Source organism: Protopterus annectens, chromosome 15.part0 (genome assembly GCF_019279795.1).
Source record: "Protopterus annectens isolate FY-2018-M chromosome 15.part0, PAN1.0, whole genome shotgun sequence".
In the NCBI taxonomy this organism is placed as follows: domain Eukaryota; kingdom Metazoa; phylum Chordata; order Ceratodontiformes; family Protopteridae; genus Protopterus; species Protopterus annectens.
The window spans coordinates 837,130,157-837,145,156 of record NC_056749.1 but is presented as its reverse complement, the minus strand read 5'-3'; positions in this window follow the sequence as shown (position 1 = coordinate 837,145,156).

Below are 15,000 nucleotides of genomic sequence, written 5' to 3'. Positions count from 1 at the left end.
TTTACCAAGTAAGAGTAGACTGTAGTACTGGAATCATACACCCCTCCATACAAAGCTGGACTCTGAGTACTGACTATCATGTTCTTGGTGTGCAAGCTGTGTGTTATTAAGTATTTGCTACTGGATATTGATTTGATATGTGGATATTGACTGTAGACTACTATGTGTATAGGACATGTTATTGAGGGCTGCTTTCATGTAGTAATGGCATACCTATCAGTGTCAAACATATGTCTGTCAAAATATTAATCCTAATGCCTAACCTGTTGGCTAGCTGATTTCTGTCTGTCCTCTGGACAGATGTGCAGATGTCAAGTATCCATCTTGGCTGCTTAAAGGCAATCTATGCTTGACTGATATGTCTGCCCAGCTGTGTTATGAATGCCACAGCTAGGAAACCCCACACTGTATCCACCACATGCCATGGATACCTCAACTAGACTACCACAGTCAACAGAACAAGCTTGGGTACAGGTCTCCAACCCAGACACTGGCCATGTTATATAATATATGTTGCATACGTGTCAATTAGAGCACTTCACTGGCCCTCTTCAAAAGACAACCAGATGATTGGATGTTGCATTTAACTGTCACCCTGAGGATCACTCACATGGCATCAGTTGATAGATGGCCTGCTGACAAATGTCAGGTGGCACAATACCACTGTACCCACATCCCCTACTCTTCTCATCTCTCCATGGACAATATCGTGGTACACACCTAGGAATACCTGCACCTATGGACCCCAGTACTGACAAATGTGTCAGTGTGTATTGCTGAGAATAACAGTGTCTGTGTGTTTGTAAACATGTAGTTGATAATACCCTGAGGGCCTTCTCACATACTGCACCCCCATTGCCATAGTTAGAAATGGCTGCTGCTGTAATGGACATAAATGCACCTTGTTACACTCTTCACCCATGGGCTACCTGGAGCTTGCTGTACAAGCACAACACTGTTGTACAAATGGGTTGATAGGCATGGGTTCCCTCTGAGTCCTGGCAAGTGTGTGTATGTGTGCAAGTGTGTATATTTGTAGGATACAGCATTCTGAGGCCACATTCTCCAAATACAATACACCTGGCCATACAGTATAGGGGATAGTGATGTTGCTGACATTAGGAGAGCAATGACAAACCATCACCCCACTATCCCTGTGGCATGTGCAATAAATGCATATCCCTGTAGTAGTACTGATGAGATAGACAAGGGGTTGTATTGCAGTCCTGGTCAATGTGTGATTATGGGTATGTCAGAATATTATCATGGGTTTCAGTGAGTAAAACATCCAATGTGGGGTGTGGGTGCTGGGTATACTGTCTTTACACCATGGTACCCCCAGTACATATCCAAGATCCACTGTATGAGGACCACTGTCACCATCAACCATACAGGTAACTGATTACACTATCCAGTCCAATGATGCATGTGCTGTGTGCAAATTATCTGTAACAGAATGGACTCACTGACAAGGTAGTTAGCACTGATAAACCCAGGTCTCTCAGATGTGTCTATGATTGTTATGTGTTTGTCAATGTGTATATGACAGTATGCCATACTATGTATTGTTCATTAACACCCAGTACATCCCACATTACCATACTGTACAAGGCCTAGTGATGTTCCTCACTTAACAAGAAAAACGGCACACACCTTATCCTAAAAGCTGTGTGGTGTGTGCAATTAATGCCAAATACTTAGTAGCAATAAATACCTAGGTAGGGGTTCTACTGTCAGTGTTGCCAAGTAAGAGTGTGTGTATGTGAAGGGATCTACTTCAGGTTGCAGAAAATACATGTCCCAGGAGGTCATCTGTCCAAGAACTGACTAGCAAATGCTAACATTTCAAAGGAATCATTTTGTGGAAATTCATTCCATTACAACTAGTAGTAGATGTGTAAATGATCTTTTCCCCACTGTATAGCTGTACAGCGATACTGGAGTTGGTATATATAGTTGGTTGTTGATGTTGAGGACACAGCCACCCTCACTGGGGTTATTGTTGTGGTTATCCCCCACTTAGTCTGCTGTAATACTGTACAGTTTAGTTAACAGGTTAAGTAGATGTCAATCACACTATGTGCGGCTCTACACCACCCCACACCCTCCAAAGTGGAGGGCTGTGCCACCCACACCAGCACACCTATGTTTACAAACTCCAGGATTGCACTACATTGGGAAAGGTTACATATACCCTGCCAGTACCATCGTCAATGACATGAAACTAGCAGTCTGATCATTTACTGATGTGATGTTGGCCCTATTTTGTCTTGGTGGAATTACTTAGGCTAAAATGGGTTCACTGCAAAATTAAGTGCATCCATGTGTACAGTATTCGCTGTGTATTGCATCAACACCAAAGCCTGTGTGTGTGTGTGTGTGTGTGTGTGTGTGTGTGTGTGTGTGTGTGTGTGTGTTATACACAAACATGTGGTGTGTGCCACCAAGTACACTTTACCATTGTCCACTGTAGAAGGGCTGCTGACATCAGCCACCATGCACTCACCTGTATACACCCCTCAGACCTATCAGCCATGTGGCACATGCAGTAACTGTTATACAGACCTGTTACTTGTGTTCAGTTTTACCCAGGATATGACACAGTCAATGTGTGACCACAGTACCATACCTCTTGTAGGAAACAACAGTAGACCAACATCCTGCTGATACATCAACACCTACAACACAAACTGAATAAATTATGGAGACTACAATCAGTCAGTGTTAATAACAGCTATAATGCATGATGGCTGGACAGCTACACATCCTGACATGTAAGCATTAAACTTTTCTGCTGAAAACATGTTACACAGCATTACATTGCTATACCTTAGTACATTCACCCTGTGCATCAGACCTATATTAGCCTGTCCCTGCATTGATGGTATGGATGACAGGGATGTGGCACAGGTATCATCATGTGCACAGTGTGTGTTTTGAGTTTTCCAGGCACCTAGGCTGAGCAGTTTGGTTGACATCATGTGTGGGTGTTGAGGGGGTTGTTATTAATTGGGCTGTGCAGATGTGGTGTGTGTGTAGGTATGGAGGTGCCCTAACTGTGTTGGTGATGTGTGTGTGTGTGTGTGTGTGTGTGCATATGTATGCAGTTCTGCCATGTGGCTGCCCTGTACAGGGGTTTGTTGGACAGCTGCAAACCATACGTGGCAAGGTATGCAGTTCACCATCTCCGGCCAGGGACACAAGAACTGTGCCTGCCAGGGGTTCCATGGGCACTACCAGGTACAAGGCCAAATATGGTACTCTCCCCTGATGATGACAAATATCTGCTGGATCTGGGTCCCTGTTGAGAACAGCCAGGACCATGTGCACATGGCCTGCTGTGTTGTGGTGTGGATAGCACCCCCCCTGTGCAGTGCTGGTTCTGGTACTGCCACTATGGGAGTGGCTGTGACTTGTTTCATGTCCACGTAGACCTCCACCTGTTGGTGTTACTGACCTATGTCCACGTGGCAGTCGCCCTACTCCCACCATATACTCTAACACAGACATTACACAGTCGAGGATTCCCACCATCTCACCCAACTGTCTATCCTGGACCTCTGCAAAATAATGGTGGGCACCTGCAGGATCAAGGATGTTGTCAATAATAACAGAATGAGTAGTCCTCTGAAGCCTCAGACTCTGTCTGGTATAATGTTCCATACATGCCTGTGTCTCCATGATGGCCTGAAACATCCATCTGGTGGCACCTGCTGTGGCACTTCTGCCAGGGGCATGATGGCCATCAGCCCTCCTATGAGCACCCCTGTACATCTGCCTGTGTGGTACCTCACCAGTCATCTGGCTATGGCTGCTGTGTACAGACACACTTGACATAGTCACCACACTGTCCTGTCCCATGCCACTGTGACGGCCGTGCCCTGGCCCAGCAATCAAGGAGCCTCAATCCTCACCACTAACACCAGGGTGGGCATCTCATATAAAAGGAAAGAATAACAAATACACACAGTAAAGTACAATTTCCCTTAGGTGCACATAGAGATTACAGTCAGTCTGGGGCTGGTTGCTCCCTTGCTCTCCAAGTCACCAGTAAGACTCCCCACTGGCACAGCCATAGGATCCAGATCTCAGCCTAGCTGGCAAGCTAACCTCCAGTACCCTCTCTGTCCCACCAGTGCTTCATGTCCCTGCCCCTAGGTAGCTGACACACCACACACATTTTGAGATAAGTATTTATACAACTTCACAGACACTCCTGGGAAAGGCTGACACAGATTCTCCAGCTGTGACCCTTTACCCAGACTATACGGTAGTAATTTCTGCCATCACCAGCTAATACTTATCAGCTACCCAAAGGCCCTTAAAAGGGTGTCCAATTATTACTGTGCAATATTATTATCCAGTTGGTAATGTGACTATTCAGTCTAAGACTTATTAGAGTGGCTTATTACAATAAACTCTATAAATATGCAATGTACTTTAGAGTTTACTTATCTCTACACAAACCAGCCACAGGTAAAGGATTTTAAAATGTTTAATAATAAATAATTAAAACACAAGACAATGCTACTACACCACAGTGTTATCTAAGAGTTCAGAGATCACACAGAAACTTAAAATAATACAGTAGGACAGGTCTGATGTCAAAGAAAAACACTTAATCTAACTTTCTAATCTTTAGCTATTCTTAAGAGAAAACACAGTGCTACAATCCTACTTACATACATATAGAGCATAAGCAGTGCTGGGGTTGATGGTCCAAGACAAAATGCTTACAGTCTCTCTCTGAACAATAGTTTTTAATCTCACTAACAAACATCTTTGCTAGGCCCTCCCAAATTACATCATTTTGACACTTAGGTTTTCCCAGTATACACATTACATCAATTTGACACAGTCTGGAGTTCCCAGGTTAACAAACTGCATTATTTAGCAATCTAAAACCTGGTCAGGAAACTACAACAATAAAATACATTTCACATGTACACTCTAGCAATTATCCCTTAAGTTAAGACAATAGAAATAATGCGTTCAGACAGCCGCTTCGGCACCACTATTTAGATAATTTTACTTCAAAGAACATTTGAAATGCTTGGCTTAGTTTCCCTTACAGCAGATGGCAATGTTGCAACAATCTTGAAGTTCACATTTTACAGTGTTTTCTTTCATTTAAGAACACAAGCCTGTATTTTACATTTATATATACAAATGATAGAATTATGTATCAAATTCTATTTGACTAGGCTGGCAGCCTTCGCCCATCTTTCCCCAATCTTCACAGCCACCACCCGCCAACTGTATGTCATCTATGGCCACTGGTGATGGGGTATGTATAGGCAATGTGACTGTGTGTGGGGATGGGGTGGATAACTGTGGGATGTCAACCAATGGCACAGCTTCAGTCTCTGACAACCCCACCTGTGCCTCACCATACCTATCATCGTTGTCAGAGTCTGTATGGGTACTAACATCAGTTTGCCTGCATGAGGGACCCTGACCCACCTTGCCACCTGTGAGGGGAAAACAAAAAACATACTTTAAGACCTGTATGTCATTGCTTACCTCTACACACACACACACACACACACACACACACACACACACACACACACACACACACACTTACAGGTGAGGTGGCACAAAGATATTACACAGACCTCTCATTACCCAACTGTCAACATGCATGTCATATGGCACTCAACAGCATGCACTGCAGCTATACTCAATCCCTGTTACCAACATTATACATCTCTGTGATACATGAGTTGTGTTAGTAGGTGATGCCCCTTCCCCTGGAACACACTGCACCCATGTACACAGTATTGCTGTGCACCTGTTCAGCACCCTGCCATGTACTGTGCACCAAACCTCACAGGTGTACAAACCATTGCTGAATGTGTATATGTGTGGCAGTTATGTTTGCTCTGTTGCTCACAGCCCCTATGTGTTTGTCTGACACATATCCAGGATGATATGAGGACAGATGTCAATAGTACATGCCTGACATCTGATTTGCAGATCTCATCATCAGCAGTGCATGTATGAGCAATAAAATCCAATTACACTGACAACATTCAAAGCTTACTGTGGCTATGAGGAGTCCACACACCCTTATTGACATGCCACCCTCTTCCCTGATATGCCATGGGGCCACAGTATTGCATATGTTAACATTACACATGCCTGATATGTGACATATGACCTGTGCAATCAAATGCAGTATCAAACAAATGTGTTAGTTGTGCAGATGCTGATTGAGATGCATACACTATGTGGGTTGCATAAGTGTGCACACCCTTAACATGATGGTTTGTTGCAGCATCTGTTAAAAGAACTACAGCAGTCACTATTCCTGGAAGGGATATACTAGCATGGCCCATCTTCACTGGCCATTATTTGGTCACTCCGCCCTACAAATGTCCCCCAACTCTGCCAGATTGCAAGGTCAGCTCATGTGCACAACCCTTGGTGATCACACAGTGCCTTCACTATTGCTGTGGAGTCAGGTTATGTCTGGCACAATGCATGACCTTGACTGTTTTCAGATACAGCCATTCTTAGCAGACTTTGGATGTATGGTTCAGTTCACTGTTGTGTTTCAGGATTACACCCCTCCCCATCCTCAGCCTTTTTGCAGATGCTTGACAACTATGGGCCACACATGAGTGTCATTTTGCAGTGTCCCAAATTCAGAACACCATGTCTACAGGCCTAGTTCCTGCTAATGAAAAGCAAACCTAAAGGTATACACTGGCACCAGCAAGGTACATATGGGGATGGTGGGCCTGAGGTGGAATGAGGTGTTGCTTGTGCAGCACATGTATCTTTATTAATACTGTCTGTAGGTCTCAGACTTGGTCTTGGTACACCATTACACATTGCAACACATGCCTTTGAGAGACTTGGTGTTATGCATATGCTACCTGTAGAAAGCCCTGGATGATGTCTGCTGTGGAACAACTCTTCCATCTGATTACCCTAACCCATAGACCACACTTATGCAGAGTCCAGGCAATTGTCAACACAGGTACTGCACAGGCAGTACTTGCCATACATTCCTGCAAGTCCCTCAGTGTTGCTGCACATTTCTGGGTAGGCTCCATGACCAGTTTGCAACATATGTTGTCATCTGTCTTTGATGTGCATCTGTTTATTTTCTACATTATTGTTGTCCCATACTTCATCATCACATACATGCTTGTCTGCACTGTTTGCCATGGTATATGCAATGGTGAGGTAAGGCTACATCTCCCACTCCTGAGTGCTACCTTTTGGATATGGGATCCATTCCATGGTTTGTAAGATGTGTGCAGGCCACAGCTGCCTCTGTTGCAGGTGAGTGGGCAAATGTCATGGACATACTTCTTGGACAGCAGACCATTACTTAGTGTGACATTGAGGACCTGTACTTGATGGAAGGTGCATACTCAAGAAGAGTGAATGCTGTCAGTACCTCAAAAGCTGCTTCCATAATATGTTATTTGCAGTGTGTGCACACGTATGCTTCCAGTGTTTGTTAAGGTATGTATTCCCCATATTTGTTGTCCTAACATAGGATTCCATATTACACACTCATTGCTCATGTTAGGATCACATTACAGGTTGTAAAAGTTGTGGAATGTAGTATTGTGATATGTCATTGTGTAGAGTTGTAACAGTTGCCATTGTAATAGTGGTATATACACTGTTGTAGCCACTGTATAAGGGTAATGTTTCAGACATGTCCCTACTGTGGGCCATTTGTCCCACCATTGTGTTCATCTCTGTCCACACATCTTGCACTGACAGGTTGTTAGTTATACTGCAGGACTCTTACATAGCCTTCAGATATGCCACCATGGTGACCACTGAGATGTAGTGCAGTTAACAGTAACAATAAGTGAATATGTACAGCATGCATTATGGGTAGTTGTGTTAAATGTGTGCATGGCAAATACCATGGCCATAACATGGCCGGTGTATTGGCCAACCTGAACAAAAATACTCCATACTCACCAGCTACAGGCTGCTCCCCCCAGAGGTATGTCAGAGGGACCTACATAGTTGTGTGAGAGATCTGATCTCAGTAGCCACACCTGTGGAATTGGTACAGGGTGGGAGCAGCATTTCAGTACATCAACAGTACAAACTCACAGTACTACAGATTATGTACATTTGTTTATTACTACACTGCAGCAACAGACTATGTTATCTGACATATGCGTGAAGATACTTTACAGATGAAGATGGATAAGCAGCAGTGATCTACTAATGTGCCCTGGGGCCTTACCTGCATGCTCCTCATCCATTGTGTGGGTAGCACCCACCTCCACAATGCTATCATCAGGTTCTTGACTTGGCTAGTGGGCAGGTGCCCCAAGGTTGGTGAGGAGCTCCTCAGCATGTGTCAGTGGGGGTTGGATGGCATGACATCCACCTGTGGCTAGCTGATCCCTCCTAACTGCAGCAGCATGCTGATGGGCATGGCAGATGAATTCAGTGCAATGATGTCGCACCTCCTCATAACTGCGGTTATGCAGACCGACATTGTTTACCCTGTGGATGATCTTATTCCACAGGGCAGTCCTCTCATGCAGATCATGGGCCATATGCCCAAAGAGGGTTTGTGGTGATGCATGATGTAGTTGATCAGTATTTCATTCTCCTGTGGAGTATAGGTAGGGAGATGCCCTCTTGACATGGTACCTGGAAGACATAAACAGGAAAAAAAGGTCTGAGGACCTCATAGTGTAAGGATATAATAGTTGTTAATTGGTATCTCCCCCTCACCATATCTGCAACAATAATCTGAATACACAAATTAATGGGTCTGTTTACACCAAACCTACTGTTTGGACATATATCCTATTGTGCAACAAATATTGAAATGTGTTTCTATTCATGTTCCATGTTGAAACACTATAATTGGTGGCCTGTTGCTAACAATGTAATGTGCATGCCATTGTAATGGCCACTGTGGTTCCATATATGCATGCGTTCTGTTTGCTATGCAACTGTTCCACATCTGGTGTTTTGGGTTAATGGGAATATCTGTGCATGCTGTTATAACTAATCCTGGATTGTGTTGACTATTACTACCCACATATGTTCTAAAACTGCAACACAACATCATGTTTGGGAAAGCTGTTCCCAGCAGAACCACCTCTCCCACCTCATCTGGCCATGGCACCAGGCCACAGCATGTCTGGGATCCAACCTGGGACTTCCTCATCTGCTGGTCCTGCATTACCTTCAGGTGGAACCACCTCAGGGGATGGTGTTTGTCCCTCCCGGGAGTGCACACAGACAGGATCCTGTAACCTGAAGTCAGGTCCAAGGTTTGATGCATAGAGAGCTCCGCAGAGAATTGGGGGATCTGCTTCACCACCTTGAGGCCCTCGTGATACAATTAGAGGTATAGCTTGCCCATCCTGCTCAGACCCCAGCACAGCCACCTTCAGGGCTGTGAAGGTGCAGCGGTGACTGCCCATGGGTGGGTTCCTCAGTCCCACTGTTTCCATTTGGGGGCTCATGGACTTCCAATTTCCAAACACCCCTCCCCGTCCAATGTGTTTACCCTCCTCATGTCATATACCGCCCCTGTATGCTTTCTTGTCTGTCTTTTGACCCAACCTACCTCCCCAAATATACCTACTATCCTTCCCTAACATCCCACTCTCACCTTAACAAAAACAGGGCAATTTGTTCCCAACACAAATTTCACACCATACATAACTGTCCATTTTACACATGCTTACAGGTGCCTTAATCAGTCAGTATCCAACAGCCCTTGTTCCGGCCAGCAAATAAATTATCACCCTTTGCAAGTGTGTAACCCAGGACCCAGCACACCATAGTCACATCAATTGACCAGTAAGTAGGGAAAATGTATGTATATATATATATGTATGCATGTATGTATGTATATATATATATATATATATATATATATATATATATATATATATATATATATATATATATATATATATATGTATATATATGGGTCCCCTTGACTTCATCGACACGCCGAAACACCGACGCTAAGAAGACTGACTCGAGAAGACCGATGAGACAGAGGATCGACAATGTGAAATCCCGACAGCCAAAACACCGACATGGGCAACGTGTGAGCGCGAGTCAGTAAGTGTGTGATAGTGCGGGATTTAGCATTAGGGAACGGACAGGTAAGTGTGTGCTAGTGAGGGATTTAGCATTAGGGAGTGGACAGGTAAGTGTGTGCTAGTGAGGGATTTAGCGTTAGGGAGCGGACAGGTAAGTGTGCGATAGTGAGGGATTTAGCGTTAGGGAGCGGACAGGTAAGTGTGAGATAGTGTGGGATTTAGGGTCAGGGTGCGAGAAAGGTGAGTGTGCGGTAGTGACGGACTTTAGGTGTAGTGGCGGGTTAAGTGAGTTAGGGTTAGGGTGCGGGTAGGGAAAGTGTGCAATAGTGACGGAATGTAGGTTTAGTGGTGGGTTAAGTGAGTTAGGGTGCGGGTAGGGTAAGTGTGCGGTAGTGTCAGACCTTAGGGTTAGGGTTTGGGTTAGGGTTAGTGCATATATAGTTGTGTGTTATGTGTAGTTTACATTTTGTGTGTCGGTGTTTTGGATGTTGGTGTTATGGTGTTCGGTTTTGTGAGTTGTCGGTTTTGTGCGTTTTTGGTGTTTTGGTGTCGTTGTTTTGAGTGTCGGGTTTGTGGCGTGTCGGTGTTGTGATAGGGATCCATATATATATATATATATATATATATATATATAGATATATATAGATATATAGATATGTATATACATACATATATATATATATATATATATATATATATATATATATGTGTGTGTGTGTGTATATGTAGACATACACACACACACACACACACACACACACACACACACACACACACACACACATATATATATATATATATATATATATATATATATATATATATATATATATATATAGTGCATTCAGACATCAGGTCCACATTCTGAACCTCCTTCCTCCACTGCTGCACTGTTCTGCCTTGCTACAAAACAGAGCATCACATGCGGACACAGCCTAGCATTGGGGGGTTGTGGGGCGTATATTGGGACAGATTGTAGATAAGCCTATTACAAACTATGAAGTTTGTGCATGATACATTTCACATTACCATGATTGTTCTGAAGGTCGTGGGGTCTGAAACTCATGTGTCTATCATGACTTCATTACTTCCACCTTCAGCTATTTGCCAGACTAATATACATTTGGAGGAACAGAACAAACACTATGATGGCTAACATTTTGTCATTCTGTGCAGATCCACACATTTCACATGTATGGCCCACTGCTCACAGGGCCAGATGCTATGTCCATAGCAGTTGTTCAGCAGGACATCATTACAGCAACAAGTCTTGATGGCACATATAAATCTTTCAACATAATCTATCCCATTATTATAGACCAAGTACTACATTCAATTACATGCATACATGTTTTACATACCTGTTTTATTGTGATCTCTTCTGTGTACCGCTTGGATATCTTCCTTGTTCATTTTTTTTTGTAATATTCTCTATCTCTCTCTCTCTCTCTCTCTCTCTCTCTCTCTCTCTCTCTCTGTCTCTATCTCTCTCTCTCTGTCTCAAGGATCGAGCAAAAAGTAACAAAAGAACAGCCGAGGAGTGCTAGAAAAATCCCAGTTCTTTATTGTAAGCACTTTCGTTCATCTGTACTATACAATGAACTTCTTCAAACAAAACTCTACCCAACATTCAATGCCTTATACAAGACACTTAATTAGCTAATAAATTAATAAGACAATTGACAAGCTTGCTCAAGTTAATCAAATTAAGTCTTATAAGAAATGCCATTACAAATGGAATTTAAAATGCTAAAAAGCACAAAGAAATGTAAACATTATAATTCCTTATATAACACAAGCAAAATAAAACAAAACAAGTAAAAATCATACTAAAATGTATGTATCATCACATTGTGTATGTAGAAAATGCAATGTTAGATAAACAGCTTCTACTTCCTATCTAAATGTTAAGCTAAAAGAGTGAATCAACTTTACCCCCTTTTTTAAAATAAATCATACATTATTTATTATATAGAAAACTGCTACTTAAATTAAGTGGTATCATCATGGTAAAATGTAACTGAGTAGATGTATACACGTTTCATACTACATATTACCTATCCAATGATTTTAAATTTAGAATGCTTTTAATTGAACTAAATTCATTCAGCCCTGGTGGAACATGGGCATTAGTTCTTAACTGCCATAATAGCTCACATTCTTCCAACTTCACTTTCCGCGGACCACCTCTAATATTTTTACTTATTTGATCCATGATAATAAAATGGAATTTATGTACGGGATTGTCTATAACATGCCTTGCCAAAGCATTGATAGTTGACCTCTTGCCAATCTGGTATTGGTGTTCATAGATCCTTGGTTTAAGTGCCCGTTCTGTTTTTCCTCTGTACAAACCTTGGCATTGCTGGCATTTGGCAAGGTAAACTACCCCTGTTGTCTCACAATTAAATCTTCCTTTTACACTGTAGATCTAGTTGTGTATACTAAAACAGTTCCTACCTTTATAAATTAGCATTGATGGCATCTGCCACATTTTTTCATACTCCAATTGCTTTTGGGTATTATGGTGTGACATTCTAGTATGTTCTTCAAATTTGGGCCTCTTCTATATGTTATGTTGGGCTTTCCACCCAAATTTCTGTACACAGTACTATCTTCCATAATAAAGGCCCAATTTTTAATGATAATATCCTTGATATTTTTTGCATCCATAGAATAGGTAATTAAAACAAAGTCTGGGATTGAACTGTATGGGAAGATTATTGGAATTTCTGTCTTGTGTAGTTAAATCATGTACTGCTTCACTATAGCCTTTCCACAAGATGAGCTTGAAATGCCCCTTGTTCCTTTTTCTATGTACTTCATTAAACAGTTTTCAAAGAGGTATATCAGATATCCTCTTTTTGTGAAGATATGTTTTAGTTCACATTTGACTTGGAAATCATCAGATGAAACCATTCTGGCTGCTCGTACCAGTTGTCCTTTTACTATAGCTCTTTTTTTATAAAAAGGAAGGTTGCTACTGAAATGGAGAAAAGCATTAGAATAAGTAGGCTTTCTATAAATGGTAGCCTTATATCTCCTATTCATTGTATGTTTAGACAATTGTACATCCAAAATGTTAATGGTTTCTATCTCAAACTGGTAGGTAAATTCTAGAAAGTTAGTAAACTTTGTAATGATGTTTAGGAATTCCTCTACTGTTTCAAGTGACCCTTTCCATATAAAAAAACATGTCATCTTGATAATGAGTGTACCAAACAGTGTTCTCTTTCAACATGGCATTGTTAAATAAGAATTCCCTTTCCCAATAAGCCATCACACAGTTTGTGAAGCTTCTCCCACAGGGGGAGCCCATGGCTATTCCTGATTTTTGCAGAAAAAAAATGGTTATTGAATAAGATGTAGTTGTTAGGTAATACCAGTTTGAGTAGTACTTCTATCAGATCAATTTCATTGCCATCCATGCCTTTAATTATTAAAAACTCATGTACCCACTGCAAACCTAGTTCTTGGGGTATGACAGTGTATAAATCTTTTATGTCTACTGTCAAAAAGTTGTAACAAGCATCAAATTCTAAATGGTTTATACCTTCCAAGAAACTCCAGGAATCATGTCAAATTTGCTGTTCTGTATGCATGAGTGGTTTTAATTTACTATCTACATACTTGGCAGAGGCATACATGATGGATTTATGCCCATCTACTATGGGTCGAAAAGGCAGATTTGAGAGGTCCTTATGGATCTTGGGAGATCCAAAAATAACAGGTGTTATTGGTGCAGGCATTGTCAGGTAATGATATGTGTCAATATTCGCACAGTTCTCCAGAAACAAATCATTGATAATACAGTTTACCCATCTGTATGCACTACTGACCTCATTCAAACTCACTTTTACATAATTGTCACTTTCAAGGATAGCTGACATTTTCCCATGATAATCCATTCATCAAGAACTGGGATTTTTTATCACTCCTCAGCTGTTCTTTTGTTACTTTCATTTGTTTTTCGCAAGTGTCTCAAGGATCGAGCTGGTTTAAATAGGTTACAGCATGGCTTTTGTAGGTGATGCTCATGATCAGGTGATGGCCTCTGCACCAATTGGTGTTCCCCACTTGCTAATTGCATGTAGCCAGCTGTGTAGTACTTCCAATAGCCAATGTCATAGCAACCCACTGCTATAAATAACTATATCATGTAGGCATTGTCCCTTTACCTTCCTGTGTGTGGGCAGCAGTGTTACAGACAGCAGGTAGCAATACCTCTTACAACAGGACTTGCGGACACAGGCCAAATACATGTTTGTGTAAGGTTCCAGACCTATGGATAGTGTGAGTATTGCTGTTATATGCATTGAATACGGCTGGTTTTACAAGATTTGTGGGTACATGCTAATTTTGCTTGGAATGCAGTCTGTCTGCATAGCTCTCAGCTGTGGGCCTATCCACATGATGGCCAGAGGATTGGCTGTTATGTTTTGTCTGTTCACCACACAGGTCTTATCTCTGACATGTTGTTGTTGTCTTTCGGTTTTTCCCGGTTAAGGGTTGCCACAGTGGAACTTCGGTCTGCTAATGATTGGCAGTAGATTTTCACAGTGCCAAGTTGCCAGCTCGATGCCCAACCTTCAACGAAGGCACGCCCATTCACGCATGTCTTTCGGAATGCCACTCGACCCGCGGGGAGGGCATGCAGACTCCACACAGAAGGCACTCCCTGCACACTAGCTGAGAATCAAACAGGAGAACCTCTTGCTGTGAGGCAACACTACCGCTGCACCACCGTGAATACATATCTCTGACATATTAGTGACATTCTATCCGTTGATTGCTATTGGTACATGATAACATCCATTTTTGTTTCTGACTTCATATTCCTGAGTAAGGGTATGTTGCAACCAATCCTGTAACACCAGCAACATTCACAGTGTATAACAGCAATATTTCAAATATGGCCCTGTGTTTCAGCCTCTGT